Here is a 15,026-nt window from a genome sequence, read left to right on the forward strand (position 1 = left end):
CACCACTTGAATCTAATACCCTAAAACAATTAAGTGAATATTTGTAGAAACTCGTAACAACATGATGTAAGACATGAAGCTCCACACATCTTTTAAAAGGGTTTTTAAAAGATTAGCAGCACCTTAAACTATGTAGGGCTGCACAGAAATATGGAAAATAATAGCATGCCAAATTCTTTTGTTAAATGTTGCCAATACACTGTTTTTAAGTATGCGAGTACAGCCGAAAGCAGCTCTGCAGCTAATGCACGTCCACTCTCAAAGCTGCACTAAAATGAAGACTATCTGAAACGTTTATGAGAGAATGCTGGGGAGCATGTGCAAACATGGTTTTCTGGATGTTAATATCCGAGAATAGTGTTTCCCTTGGCTGGCTGAGCTGGAACAACTGTAATACCTGTTTGTTTCTTTACATTTCTAAGTGAAACTGTATCTAAAGGCTAGAAAAAAAAATTACTTACCTGCGGTAATGATTTTTCTGGTGGATACTCTACCTGCAGATTCCTTGCCAACAGAAAAAACCCCTAGGTGTCACACTAGATGATGAAATTTCAAAGGCACATAGGGCCCGCCCCAGTTCAACTTCGTCAGTTCCCTTTTTTCCACACCTCCGACACAGGTCCAGAGTTTGCTCGCTCTGAAAGTTGTGAGATTTCTTACAGAAATTGCAGTACCATGTCTCCTCCCAAGAGATCAGGATTGAAGCCCTGTAGAGATGGTGAGACACCCATAGCTGATCCCCAATCCACCTGCATCTGGTGCCTAAGCTCAGACCATAACTCCAGGTGCTGTGACTGCTGCCGGGGAATGCATCTGGATGCCATCAAGGAGCATGAGGTCAAGCTGTTCAGGGGCTCGGCCAGAGATGAGATGCACAGTTGATGTTGCTCCAGAGTTTGCTCCAGGTCACTGTCATTATGGTAAGAAATGAAAGCACCAAAAACATAAGAAGCATTTCAAAGATAAGCCACCTCGATGATCTCCAACTCCCATTGGATCTTCGTCCTCGGAACTGGAGCTGGTCGCCATGGTGGTTGGTAGCAAATGGACTATCAGGTCCCCTCCCTCTTGATGACCGCTTCATGTGAAGTGTGGCATCTGTCTATGTCACGATGCACCAATTAGGCCCACTTCCAACATGTTAGAACACCTCTCTTGGCATACAGAGGTGTGGCTACCGAGGAGGCTACATGCCCCTGAAAAACCCGTTTAGCAACTGATATTCATTCTCCTGTCCGAGATTCGCTTGTCTACCTAAACAATAGGGAAGGTTCTTCAATTGCTCTTCATAGGTGGTTTCTTGTTAGAAAGCTGTCTTTTTCCTGCCCGGGAGAGGTAGCACCTCTCCCGTGTGCAGGATGCTATTGTCTTCTTTCCTGGGAGTCGTTTGCTTATTGTCCCAGAAGGGCCTGGGACAGACCTCTTGTGTGACCATGGACTGGCAACTTTGTAAAAGTTGCGACAGAAAAAAGCACAACCAGGGCACTCCAAGGTCAATAAAGTGTCCGCGTGAATCCAGTTGTTGTAGAATGTTTATTTCGCAAGAAAGTCTTGTTATAATGGTTCAAGAAATGTATAAATCCATAAATGTCACAAAAGAACAACAGCCAACACGTGTTTCGTCCTATTAGGACTTTTTCAAGGCCAGGTTGAAGAAAATGCCGTAAGGGGGTAAAGAATGTCGTCAAAACGGCGTAGATTCAAGTGCTTCTAATGACAGTACGGTGTAGTATAGTAATAGTCTGAAATTAGGTCCGTCCTACTTGAAGGAAAAGTAGAGATCCAATGTTACGAGGTAGCAGCAGCGCATGGTAACGCTTCCAGTCGGTGCAACACCCGATAACGAGAAGCGTGTCCGCATAATATAAACGCGCACTCAAACTAGAGAAGAGACTACAACTCGAGGTAAAGGCAGCGCATGGTAACGCTTCCAGTCGGGTATTATTATAAAGGCAGCGCATGGTAACGCTTCCAGTCGGGTATTACCGACTGGAAGCGTTACCATGCGCTGCCTTTACCTCGAGTTGTAGTCTCTTCTCTAGTTTGAGTGCGCGTTTATATTACGCGGACACGCTTCTCGTTATCGTGTGTTGCACCGACTGGAAGCGTTACCATGCGCTGCTGCTACCTCGTAACATTGGATCTCTACTTTTCCTTCAAGTAGGACGGACCTAATTTCAGACTATTACTATACTACACCGTACTGTCATTAGAAGCACTTGAATCTACGCCGTTTTGACGACATTCCTTACCCCCTTACGGCATTTTCTTCAACCTGGCCTTGAAAAAGTCCTAATAGGACGAAACACGTGTTGGCTGTTGTTCTTTTGTGACATTTATGGATTTATACATTTCTTGAACCATTATAACAAGACTTTCTTGAGAAATAAACATTCTACAACAACTGGATTCACTCGGACACTTTATTGACCTTGGAGTGCCCTGGTTGTGCTTTTTTCTGTCGCATCTTGTCTTTACAGCACATGCCATAGACGGTTCCTTTTCCTAGGTCCACCTATGGTTTTGTGTACCTATAAAACCTGTGGTGGTTGGGTTTTTTCAAACCAGGATTGCACCATTTGCTATTTACTTCTTGTTATTTGAAGACTTATCGGTATTGTGTTTCGGATGTGCTACGTTGGCATCAACCACTTTCTTTTTTGAGTAACTTTGTAAAAGTGACATCCTGCAACAAGTTACATTAATTTCGATATGGATATCAGTCAGGCTTAATGTAATGAGTTGTTTGATACATTGAGGCATCAACTTTGGTCGTACCGTTCAAGGGTTGGCACTGCTGATAGGTCAGTGTGTTATCCTGTACTCATCAAAAAGGCAGTCAAATCTTTCCACAGTAAAAACGGCAGTTTAGCATTTTTACTGCCAGAAAATGTAACCCTGCCTTAGGGCTAGCAGTTTCACACTGCTCTTCCAGTTTACAGTGGCAGACTAGGAGACATGATTTACCTTGGTCACTCCAAGGGTAGCAAAACCATTGCAACAACCCCAGGGGTGACCCTCTAACCCTCCTCCAACCCTCTGGGTAAAATGTACCAGGGACCTTTATGTAAATTAGCTTATGCCACTATTTATAAACCAAAATTAAAGAAAACATTATAAAGGAAAGATAATTTTAGGGAAGATTCCGAACATCACACCCTTGGGTGAAGATTAGGGGTAGTGAGGGTTTGTTGGGTTCAAGGATGAATGGTGTGTAGAAAAGTACCATCTTTCTAGCAGTTAACCCCACTTTTTGTCTGATGTCAGTGTGTTCAGATTGTAGTTCACAGGGATCCTGTTTATCGTGACTGCGCTCTCTCCTCTAAATTTGGTTGCGTTTTACACCCACAATTGGCATGTTGCTGCACACAAGTATGTCCCTAGTATATGGTACTTAGGTACCCAGGGCATTGGTACACCAAGGGTCTCCCATGGGCTGCAGCTTATATTATGCCACCCATGCAAACTGTTTCTGCAAGCCTGCCATTGCAGCCTACGTGAAACAATGCATGCACCCTTTCACCACCAAACCTGGTCACTGCACTTAGAAATTATAAGTCACACCTCTAATAGACCCTTCAGCCCAAGGGCAGGGTCCATGTCTCCAAGTGTGAGGGTACCCCTGCATGAGCAGGGTGCCCATAAAGACCCCAGGCCTTTTCCAGGACTCAACTACATAATGGCTTCTCGGATACTAAGCATGTTTGGTATCAAACATGTTGGAATCATGCAACTACACCTATTCCAGTGCTAGTTGCATGATACGTGTACTCTGGGGATTTCTTAGAGGATCTCCCAGTTCTGCCAAGGTAGCTTTACGAGGTCTAGCTGCCAGACCACTGTTCTGCCCTCCTGCTGGTGAGCCAGGCTCAGGCCAGAGAAGCAGAACAAAGTATTTCCAGCAAGGGAGAAGTGTGACCACCTCCCCTTGTGTATTAGGGGTCTAATGGCTGGGGTGGCGTGGCCTCTGAGTACCACTGCATAATACGGTTTGCACCAGTGCAGGAACCCCCAGTTCCTGCTCTGGCGCATGTCAGGTGGCCACTCGATTCTGCCATCTTGAAAACAAGATGGGCAGAGGTCCCTGATTTGAATGGTTAGACCACGGAGATGACCTCACTGACCCCTCTGACCCCATCCGATAGGTGGGTCACTTCAGGGAGTGACCAACTCCCTCTTAGGGTTATTTAAGGGCTCCCCCGTGGGTGGTCCTCAGATTCGTCAAGCAAGAGGAACTCTCTGCAAGATATCTTCTACCCCTGGCCTCTGGAACCGCTGCTGGTCCGCTTTGGAACCGAAACACACCTGCTTTTGGTGATGAGGCTCCCACTGCAACATTGTTTCTCTGGATCCTGCAAGAATTCTGAAACATCCAAGGCTGTGCATCCTCCGGGGACACAAGGACTGTTTGGACTTGGAAACACAAATGAATCTCCCATGGAGTGAGGGAGTCACTCCCCTGCATCTGCAGGCACCTCCGGACAACGTTGATAGGCTGGCGGGGTCTGCTGTTACACGAACTACGAAAGGCTCTGCTTCACAGTTGGCAAGTTCGTGGGGCTTCATCTGGTTCTTACTAGTCTTCCGACCAACTTGGACTGGAACCCCTGTGCACTGAGACTGTAGCAGTTGCCAAGGCTTGGTGACCCTTTCTCCAGGAGATCTTCGGGCACCAAGAACACCCGACCTCCAGTACTCTGCAACTCGAATTCAGCCTCTATCCTACAACTCCTGTGACGTGGCACTTCTGTTTTGTTGTGCTGTTAAGGCCTCCTTGTGACTTCGTGTCCTTCGCTTGTGGGTGACTCGTGGGGCTCCATCGACTTCTGTTGACTCCAAACACATACGGTAAGGAAATGCCTCCTTGGCATGGTTACCCCCTGACTTTTTGCCTTTGCTGACGCTATGTTTTGAATTGAAAGTGTGCTGAGGTCTGCTAACCAGGCCCCAGCACCAGTGTTCTTTCCCTAACCTGTACTTTTGATTCCACAATTGGCACACCCTGGCATCCAGATAAGTCCCTTGTAACTGGTACCTCTGGTACCAAGGGCCCTGATGCCAGGGAAGGTCTCTAAGGGCTGCAGCATGTATTATGACACCCTAGAGACACCTCACTCAGCACAGACACACTGCTTACCAGCTTGTGTGTGCTAGTGAGAACAAAATGAGTAAGTCGACATGGCACTCCCCTCAGGGTGCCATGCCAGCCTCTCACTGCCTATGCAGTATAGGTAAGACACCCCTCTAGCAGGCCTTACAGCTCTAAGGCAGGGTGCACTATACCATAGGTGAGGGTACCAGTGCATGAGCACTGTACCCCTACAGTGTCTAAGCAAAACCTTAGACATTGTAAGTGCAGGGTAGCCATAAGAGTATATGGTCTGGGAGTCTGTTTTACACGAACTCCACAGCACCATAATGGCTACACTGAAAACTGGGAAGTTTGGTATCAAACTTCTCAGCACAATAAATGCACACTGATGCCAGTGTACATTTTATTGTAAAATACACCACAGAGGGCACCTTAGAGGTGCCCCCTGAAACTTAACCAACTATCTGTGTAGGCTGATTGGTTCCAGCAGCCTGCCACACTAGAGACATGTTGCTGGCCCCATGGGGAGAGTGCCTTTGTCACTCTGAGGCCAGTAACAAAGCCTGCACTGGGTGGAGATGCTAACACCTCCCCCAGGCAGGAGCTGTAACACCTGGCGGTGAGCCTCAAAGGCTCACCCCTTTGTCACAGCACCGCAGGACACTCCAGCTAGTGGAGTTGCCCGCCCCCTCCGGCCCCCACTTTTGGCGGCAAGGCCGGAGAAAATAATGAGAATAACAAGGAGGAGTCACTGGCCAGTCAGGACAGCCCCTAAGGTGTCCTGAGCTGAGGTGACTCTAACTTTTAGAAATCCTCCATCTTGCAGATGGAGGATTCCCCCAATAGGATTAGGGATGTGACCCCCTCCCCTTGGGAGGAGGCACAAAGAGGGTGTACCCACCCTCAGGGCTAGTAGCCATTGGCTACTAACCCCCCAGACCTAAACACGCCCTTAAATTTAGTATTTAAGGGCTCTCCCTGAACCTAGAAATTAGATTCCTGCAACTACAAGAAGAAGGACTGCCGAGCTGACAAACCCCTACAGAGGAAGAACAGAAGACACCAACTGCCTTGGCCCCAGACTTACCGGCCTGTCCCCTGCCTTCCAAAGAAACCTGCTCCAGCAACGCTTTCCAAGGGACCAGCGACCTCTGAATCCTCTGAGGACTGCCCTGCTTCGAAAAAGACAAGAAACTCCAGAGGACAGCGGCACTGCTCCAAAAGAACTGCAACTTTGTTACAAGGAGCAGATTTAAAGACCCCTGCAACCCCCCGCAAGAAGCGTGAGACTTGCAACACTGCACCCGGCGACCCAGACTCGACTGGTGGAGAACAACCAACTCAGGGAGGACCCTCCGGCGACTCTACGACTGTGAGTAACCAAAGTTGTCCCCCCTGAGCCCCCACAGCGACGCCTGCAGAGGGAATCCCCAGGCTCCCCCTGACCGAGACTGTCTGAACTCCATTTCCCGACGGCTGGAAAAGACCCTGCACCTGCAGCCCCCAGCCCCTAAAGAAACTGAACTTCTGTGCAGGAGTGACCCCCAGGAGGCCCTCTCCCTTGCCCAGGTGGTGGCTACCCCGAGGAGCCACCCCCTTGCCTGCATCGCTGAAGAGACCCCTTGGTCTCCCATTGAAAACTGAAGGAAACCCGACGCTTGTTTGCACACGGCACCCGGCCGCCCCCGCGCTGCTGAGGGTGTACTTTCTGTGCTATCTTGTGTCCCCCCGGTGCCCTACAAAACCCCCCTGGTCTGCCCTCCGAAGACGCGGGTACTTACCTGCTGGCAGACTGGAACCGGGACACCCCCTTCTCTCCATTATAGCCTATGTGTTTTGGGCACCTCTTTGACCTTTGCACCTGACCGGCCCTGAGCTGCTGGTGGGATAACTTTGGGGTTGCTCTGAACCCCCAACGGTGGGCTACCTTGGACCAAAAACTGAAACCTGTAAGTGACTTACTTACCTGTGAAAACTAACAATAACTTACCTCCCCCAGGAACTGTGAAAATTGCACTAAGTGTCCACTTTTAAAACAGCTTATTGTGTTTTATGTGAAAAGTATACATGCTAAAGTAATGATTCAAAGTTCCTAGAGTACTTACCTGCAATATCTTTCAAAAGAGCTATTACATGTAAAATTTGAACCTGTGGTTCTTAAAATAAACTAAGAAAATATATTTTTCTATAACAAAACCTATTGGCTGGATTTGTCTCCGAGTGTGTGTACCTCATTTATTGTCTATGTGTAAGTACAACAAATGCTTAACACTACTCCTTTGATAAGCCTACTGCTCGACCACACTACCACAAAATAGAGCATTAGTATTATCTCTTTTTGCCACGATCTTACCTCTAAGGGGAACCCTTGGACTCTGTGCATGCTATTCCTTACTTTGAAATAGCACATACAGAGCCAACTTCCTACATTGGTGGATCAGCGGTGGGGTACAAGACTTTGCATTTGCTGGACTACTCAGCCAATACCTGATCACACGACAAATTCCAAAATTGTAATTAGAAATTGATTTTTGCAATTTGAAAAGTTTTCTAAATTCTTTAAAGTCCTGCTAGGGCCTTGTGTTAGTCCCTGTTAGCATTTATTTTAGAGTTTAAAAGTTTGTAAAAGTTTGAATTAGATTCTAGAACTAGTTTTAGATTCTTAAAAGCATTCCAACTTTTAGAAGAATAATGTCTAGTACAGAGATGAATGTGGTGGAACTCGACACCACACCTTACCTCCAACTCCAGATGAAAGAGCTAAGGTCACTCTGTAACATAAGAAAAATAACAATGGGCTCCAGACCTACCAAAGTACAGCTCCAGGAGCTGTTGGCAGAGTATGATAGAGCCAACCCCTCTGTGGATAACACAGAGGAGGATGATAGTGAACTGGAGGGAGAATCCCCTCCACCAGTCCTATCTAGGGAGAACAGGGCTTCTCAAGCCCTGACTCCAAAAATAATAGTCAGAGATGCTGGCTCCCTCACAGGAGGGTCCAGCCTCTCTGAAATCACTGAGGATAACTCCAGTGAAGAGGACATCCAGTTAGCCAGGATGGCCAAAAGATTGGCTTTGGAAAAACAGATCCTAGCCATAGAAAGGGAAAGACAAGAGATGGGCCTAGGACCCATCAATGGTGGCAGCAACATAAATAGGGTCAGAGATTCTCCTGACATGTTGAAAATCCCCAAAGGGATTGTAACAAAATATGAAGATGGTGATGACATCACCAAATGGTTCACAGCTTTTGAGAGGGCTTGTGAAACCAGAAAAGTGAACAAATCTCACTGGGGTGCTCTCCTTTGGGAAATGTTCACAGGAAAGTGTAGGGATAGACTCCTCACACTCTCAAAAAAAGATGCAGAATCCTATGACCTCATGAAGGGTACCCTGATTGAGGGCTTTGGATTCTCCACTGAGGAGTATAGGATTAGATTCAGGGGGGCTCAAAAATCCTCGAGCCAGACCTGGGTTGACTTTGTAGACTACTCAGTAAAAACACTAGATGGTTGGATTCAAGGCAATGGTGTAAATGATTATGATGGGCTGTACAATTTATTTGTGAAAGAACACCTATTAAGTAATTGTTTCAATGATAAACTGCATCAGCATCTGGTGGACCTAGGACCAATTTCTCCCCAAGAATTGGGAAAGAAGGCGGACCATTGGGTCAAGACTAGGGTGTCCAAAAGTTCCACAGGGGGTGACCAAAAGAAAGGGGTCACAAAACCTCCCCAGGGGAAAGGTGGTGAGACAGCCAAAAACAAAGATAGTAAAGAGTCTTCTACAGGCCCCCAAAAACCTGCACAGGAGGGTGGGCCCAGAGCCTCTTTACAAAACAATTCTGGGTACAAGGGTAAAAACTTTCATCCCAAAAAGGCCTGGTGTCGTAACTGTAGTCAGTCTGGACACCAAACTGGAGACAAGGCCTGTCCCAAGAAATGTTCCACTCCAAACTCCAATCCAGGTAACACTGGAATGGCTAGTCTCCAAGTGGGATCAACAGTGTTCCCAGAGCAAATCAGGTGTCACACTGAAGCTACATTAGTCTCTGAGGGTGGGGTGGATTTAGCCACACTGGCTGCCTGGCCCCCTAACATGCAAAAATACAGGCAGCAGCTCTTAATTAATGGGACAAGTGTAGAGGGCCTGAGGGATATAGGTGCCAGTGTCACCATGGTGACAGAGAAACTGGTTTCCCCTGGCCAATACCTGGCTGGACAAACTTATCCAGTCACCAATGCTGACAATCAGACTAAAGTACATCCCATGGCAATGGTAACTTTAGAGTGGGGAGGGGTCAATGGCCTGAAACAGGTGGTGGTCTCCTCAAATATCCCAGTAGACTGTTTGCTTGGAAACGACCTGGAGTCCTCAGCATGGGCTGAGGTAGAACTGAAAACCCATGCAGCCATGCTGGGTATCCCTGAACTGGTGTGTGTCAAGACTAGGGCACAGTGCAAGGCACAGGGTGAAAAAGTAGAGCTGGAGTCTGGAAAAATGGCCCAGCCTACCAAGAGAAAAGGAAAGTCAGCTGGGAAACCAGCTGCAACACAACACCAAAAAGAGAACCTCTCTTCTCAGGAAGAAGTTCTGCCCTCTGAGGGAACTGAGCCTATGGAGCTGGAACCTTATCAGGTTGAGCTCTTGGGCCCAGGGGGACCCTCAAGGGAAGAGTTGTGTAAGGGACAAGAAACCTGTCCCTCTCTTGAAGGCCTTAAGCAGCAAGCTGCTGAAGAGTCCAAAGGCAAGAACAATGGAACACATAGGGTCTATTGGGAAGATGGACTCCTGTACACTGAGGCAAGAGATCCCAAACCTGGTGCCACTAGGAGAGTGGTAGTGCCTCAGGGTTTCAGAGAGTTTATTCTGACCTTAGCCCATGATATTCCCCTTGCTGGGCATTTGGGACAAACCAAGACGTGGGAGAGGTTAGTCAACCACTTCTACTGGCCCAATATGTCCCAGAAGGTTAAGGAGTTTTGCCTCTCCTGCCCCACCTGTCAAGCCAGTGGTAAGACAGGTGGGCATCCAAAGGCCCCCCTCATTCCACTTCCAGTGGTGGGGGTCCCCTTTGAAAGAGTGGGTGTGGACATAGTTGGTCCACTAGAACCTCCCACAGCCTCAGGAAATATGTATATCCTAGTAGTAGTGGATCATGCTACTAGGTATCCTGAAGCTATTCCCCTTAGGTCGACTACTGCCCCTGCAGTAGCCAAGGCCCTCATTGGTATCTTTACCAGAGTGGGCTTCCCTAAGGAGGTGGTGTCTGACAGAGGTACCAACTTCATGTCAGCATACCTAAAACACATGTGGAATGAGTGTGGAGTGACTAATAAGTTCACTACACCATATCATCCACAAACTAATGGCCTTGTTGAGAGATTCAACAAGACATTAAAGGGCATGATCATGGGGCTCCCAGAAAAACTCAAAAGGAGATGGGATATCCTCCTGCCATGTCTGCTTTTCGCTTACAGAGAGGTGCCTCAGAAGGGAGTAGGATTCTCACCCTTTGAACTTCTGTTTGGCCACCCTGTAAGGGGACCACTTGCTCTTGTTAAAGAAGGCTGGGAGAGACCTCTTCATGAGCCTAAACAAGACATAGTGGACTATGTACTTGGCCTTCGCTCAAGGATGGCAGAGTACATGGAAAAGGCAAGTAAAAACCTTGAGGCCAGCCAACAACTCCAGAAGTTGTGGTATGACCAAAAGGCTGCACTGGTTGAATTTCAACCAGGGCAGAAAGTCTGGGTTCTGGAGCCTGTGGCTCCCAGGGCACTCCAGGACAAATGGAGTGGCCCTTACCCAGTACTAGAAAGGAAGAGTCAGGTCACCTACCTGGTAGACCTGGGCACAAGCAGGAGCCGCAAGAGGGTGATCCATGTAAACCGCCTTAAGCTCTTCCATGACAGGGCTGATGTAAATCTGTTGATGGTAACAGATGAAGACCAGGAAGCTGAGAGTGAGCCTCTCCCTGATCTCCTCTCATCAGACCCTAAAGATGGCTCTGTAGATGGAGTGATCTACTCAGACACCCTCTCTAGCCAACAGAAGTCTGACTGTAGGAAGGTCCTGCAGCAGTTTGCTGAACTCTTTTCCCTAACCCCTGGTCAGACACACCTGTGTACCCATGATGTGGACACAGGAGACAGCATGCCTGTCAAAAACAAAATATTTAGACAGTCTGATCAAGTTAAGGAAAGCATCAAGGTGGAAGTCCACAAGATGCTGGAATTGGGAGTAATAGAGCACTCTGACAGCCCCTGGGCTAGCCCAGTGGTCTTAGTCCCCAAACCTCACACCAAAGATGGAAAGAGAGAGATGAGGTTTTGTGTGGACTACAGAGGTCTCAACTCTGTCACCAAGACAGATGCCCATCCCATTCCTAGAGCTGATGAGCACATAGACAAATTAGGGGCTGCCAAATTCTTAAGTACCTTTGACTTAACAGCAGGGTACTGGCAAATCAGAATGGCCCCTGGAGCAAAAGAAAAGACAGCATTCTCCACACCTGATGGGCATTATCAGTTCACTGTTATGCCCTTTGGTTTAAAGAATGCCCCTGCCACCTTCCAAAGGTTGGTGAATCAAGTCCTTGCTGGGCTGGAATCCTTTAGTGCAGCTTATCTTGATGATATTGCTGTCTTCAGCTCCACCTGGCAGGATCACCTGGTCCACCTGAAGAAGGTTTTGAAGGCTCTGCAATCTGCAGGCCTCTCTATCAAGGCATCCAAATGCCAGATAGGGCAGGTGTAGGAAGTTGGCTCTGTATGTGCTATTTCAAAGTAAGGAATAGCATGCACAGAGTCCAAGGGTTCCCCTTAGAGGTAAGATAGTGGCAAAAAGAGATAATACTAATGCTCTATTTTGTGGTAGTGTGGTCGAGCAGTAGGCTTATCCAAGGAGTAGTGTTAAGCATTTGTTGTACATACACATAGACAATAAATGAGGTACACACACTCAGAGACAAATCTAGCCAATAGATTTTGTTAGAGAAAAATATCTTTTCTTAGTTTATTTTAAGAACCACAGGTTCAAATTCTACATGTAATATCTAATTCGAAAGGTATTGCAGGTAAGTACTTTAGGAACTTCAAATCATAAAAATTGCATGTATACTTTACAAGTTATTGACAAATAGCTGTTTTAAAAGTGGACACTTAGTGCAATTTTCACAGTTCCTGGGGGAGGTAAGTTTTTGTTAGTTTTACCAGGTAAGTAAGACACTTACAGGGTTCAGTTCTTGGTCCAAGGTAGCCCACCGTTGGGGGTTCAGAGCAACCCCAAAGTCACCACACCAGCAGCTCAGGGCCGGTCAGGTGCAGAGTTCAAAGTGGTGCCCAAAACACATAGGCTAGAATGGAGAGAAGGGGGTGCCCCGGTTCCGGTCTGCTTGCAGGTAAGTACCCGCGTCTTCGGAGGGCAGACCAGGGGGGTTTTGTAGGGCACCGGGGGGGACACAAGCCCACACAGAAATTTCACCCTCAGCAGCGCGGGGGCGGCCGGGTGCAGTGTAGAAACAGGCGTCGGGTTTGTAATGGAAGTCAATGGGAGATCTAGGGATCTCTTCAGCGCTGCAGGCAGGCAAGGGGGGGGTTCCTCGGGGAAACCTCCACTTGATCAAGGGAGAGGGACTCCTGGGGGTCACTCCTCCAGTGAAAGTCCGGTCCTTCAGGTCCTGGGGGCTGCGGGTGTAGGGTCTCTCCCAGGTGTCGGGACTTAGGATTCAAAGAGTCGCGGTCAGGGGAAGCCTCGGGATTCCCTCTGCAGGCGGCGCTGTGGGGGGCTCAGGGGGGACAGGTTTTGGTACTCACAGTCTTAGAGTAGTCCTGGGGTCCCTCCTGAGGTGTTGGATCGCCACCAGCCGAGTCGGGGTCGCCGGGTGCAGTGTTGCAAGTCTCACGCTTCTTGCGGGGAGCTTGCAGGGTTCTTTAAAGCTGCTGGAAACAAAGTTGCAGCTTTTCTTGGAGCAGGTCCGCTGTCCTCGGGAGTTTCTTGTCTTTTCAAAGCCGGGGCAGTCCTCAGAGGATGTCGAGGTCGCTGGTCCCTTTGGAAGGCGTCGCTGGAGCAGGATCTTTGGAAGGCAGGAGACAGGCCGGTGAGTTTCTGGAGCCAAGGCAGTTGTCGTCTTCTGGTCTTCCTCTGCAGGGGTTTTCAGCTAGGCAGTCCTTCTTCTTGTAGTTGCAGGAATCTAATTTTCTAGGGTTCAGGGTAGCCCTTAAATACTAAATTTAAGGGCGTGTTTAGGTCTGGGGGTTTAGTAGCCAATGGCTACTAGCCCTGAGGGTGGGTACACCCTCTTTGTGCCTCCTCCCAAGGGGAGGGGGTCACAATCCTAACCCTATTGGGGGAATCCTCCATCTGCAAGATGGAGGATTTCTAAAAGTTAGAGTCACTTCAGCTCAGGACACCTTAGGGGCTGTCCTGACTGGCCAGTGACTCCTCCTTGTTTTTCTCATTATTTTCTCCGGCCTTGCCGCCAAAAGTGGGGCCTGGCCGGAGGGGGCGGGCAACTCCACTAGCTGGAGTGTCCTGCTGGGTTGGCACAAAGGAGGTGAGCCTTTGAGGCTCACCGCCAGGTGTGACAATTCCTGCCTGGGGGAGGTGTTAGCATCTCCACCCAGTGCAGGCTTTGTTACTGGCCTCAGAGTGACAAAGGCACTCTCCCCATGGGGCCAGCAACATGTCTCGGTTTGTGGCAGGCTGCTAAAACTAGTCAGCCTACACAGATAGTCGGTTAAGTTTCAGGGGGCACCTCTAAGGTGCCCTCTGGGGTGTATTTGACAATAAAATGTACACTGGCATCAGTGTGCATTTATTGTGCTGAGAAGTTTGATACCAAACTTCCCAGTTTTCAGTGTAGCCATTATGGTGCTGTGGAGGTCGTGTTTGACAAACTCCCAGACCATATACTCTTATGGCTACCCTGCACTTACAATGTCTAAGGTTTTGTTTAGACACTGTAGGGGTACCATGCTCATGCACTGGTACCCTCACCTATGGTATAGTGCACCCTGCCTTAGGGCTGTAAGGCCTGCTAGAGGGGTGTCTTACCTATACTGCATAGGCAGTGAGAGGCTGGCATGGCACCCTGAGGGGAGTGCCATGTCGACTTACTCGTTTTGTCCTCACTAGCACACACAAGCTGGCAAGCAGGGTGTCTGTGCTGAGTGAGAGGTCTCCAGGGTGGCATAAGACATGCTGCAGCCCTTAGAGACCTTCCCTGGCATCAGGGCCCTTGGTACTAGAAGTACCAGTTACAAGGGACTTATCTGGATGCCAGGGTCTGCCAATTGTGGATACAAAAGTACAGGTTAGGGAAAGAACACTGGTGCTGGGGCCTGGTTAGCAGGCCTCAGCACACTTTCAATTGTAAACATAGCATCAGCAAAGGCAAAAAGTCAGGGGGCAACCATGCCAAGGAGGCATTTCCTTACACAACCCCCCCCCCAAACGAAAGAGGATGAGACTAACCTTTCCCAAGAGAGTCTTCATTTTCTAAGTGGAAGAACCTGGAAAGGCCATCTGCATTGGCATGGGCAGTCCCAGGTCTGTGTTCCACTATAAAGTCCATTCCCTGTAGGGAGATGGACCACCTCAACAGTTTAGGATTTTCACCTTTCATTTGCATCAGCCATTTGAGAGGTCTGTGGTCAGTTTGAACTAGGAAGTGAGTCCCAAAGAGGTATGGTCTCAGCTTCTTCAGGGACCAAACCACAGCAAAGGCCTCCCTCTCAATGGCACTCCAACGCTGCTCCCTGGGGAGTAACCTCCTGCTAATGAAAGCAACAGGCTGGTCAAGGCCATCATCATTTGTTTGGGACAAAACTGCCCCTATCCCATGTTCAGAGGTATCAGTCTGCACAATGAACTGCTTAGAATAATCTGGAGCTTTTAGAACTGGTGCTGAGCACATTGCTTGTTTCAG

At 48.4% G+C, this 15,026-nt stretch overlaps 1 protein-coding gene across 4 annotated transcripts in view; it reads right to left on the reverse strand.

Moving 5' to 3' along the window:
* The window catches only part of PUM2 (pumilio RNA binding family member 2), a 783,590-nt gene that overhangs the window by 156,883 nt on the left and 611,681 nt on the right, over positions 1–15,026 (reverse strand). The gene's annotated exons all lie outside the window — the stretch shown is intronic.

Source organism: Pleurodeles waltl, chromosome 5 (genome assembly GCF_031143425.1).
Source record: "Pleurodeles waltl isolate 20211129_DDA chromosome 5, aPleWal1.hap1.20221129, whole genome shotgun sequence".
NCBI classification, from domain to species: domain Eukaryota; kingdom Metazoa; phylum Chordata; class Amphibia; order Caudata; family Salamandridae; genus Pleurodeles; species Pleurodeles waltl.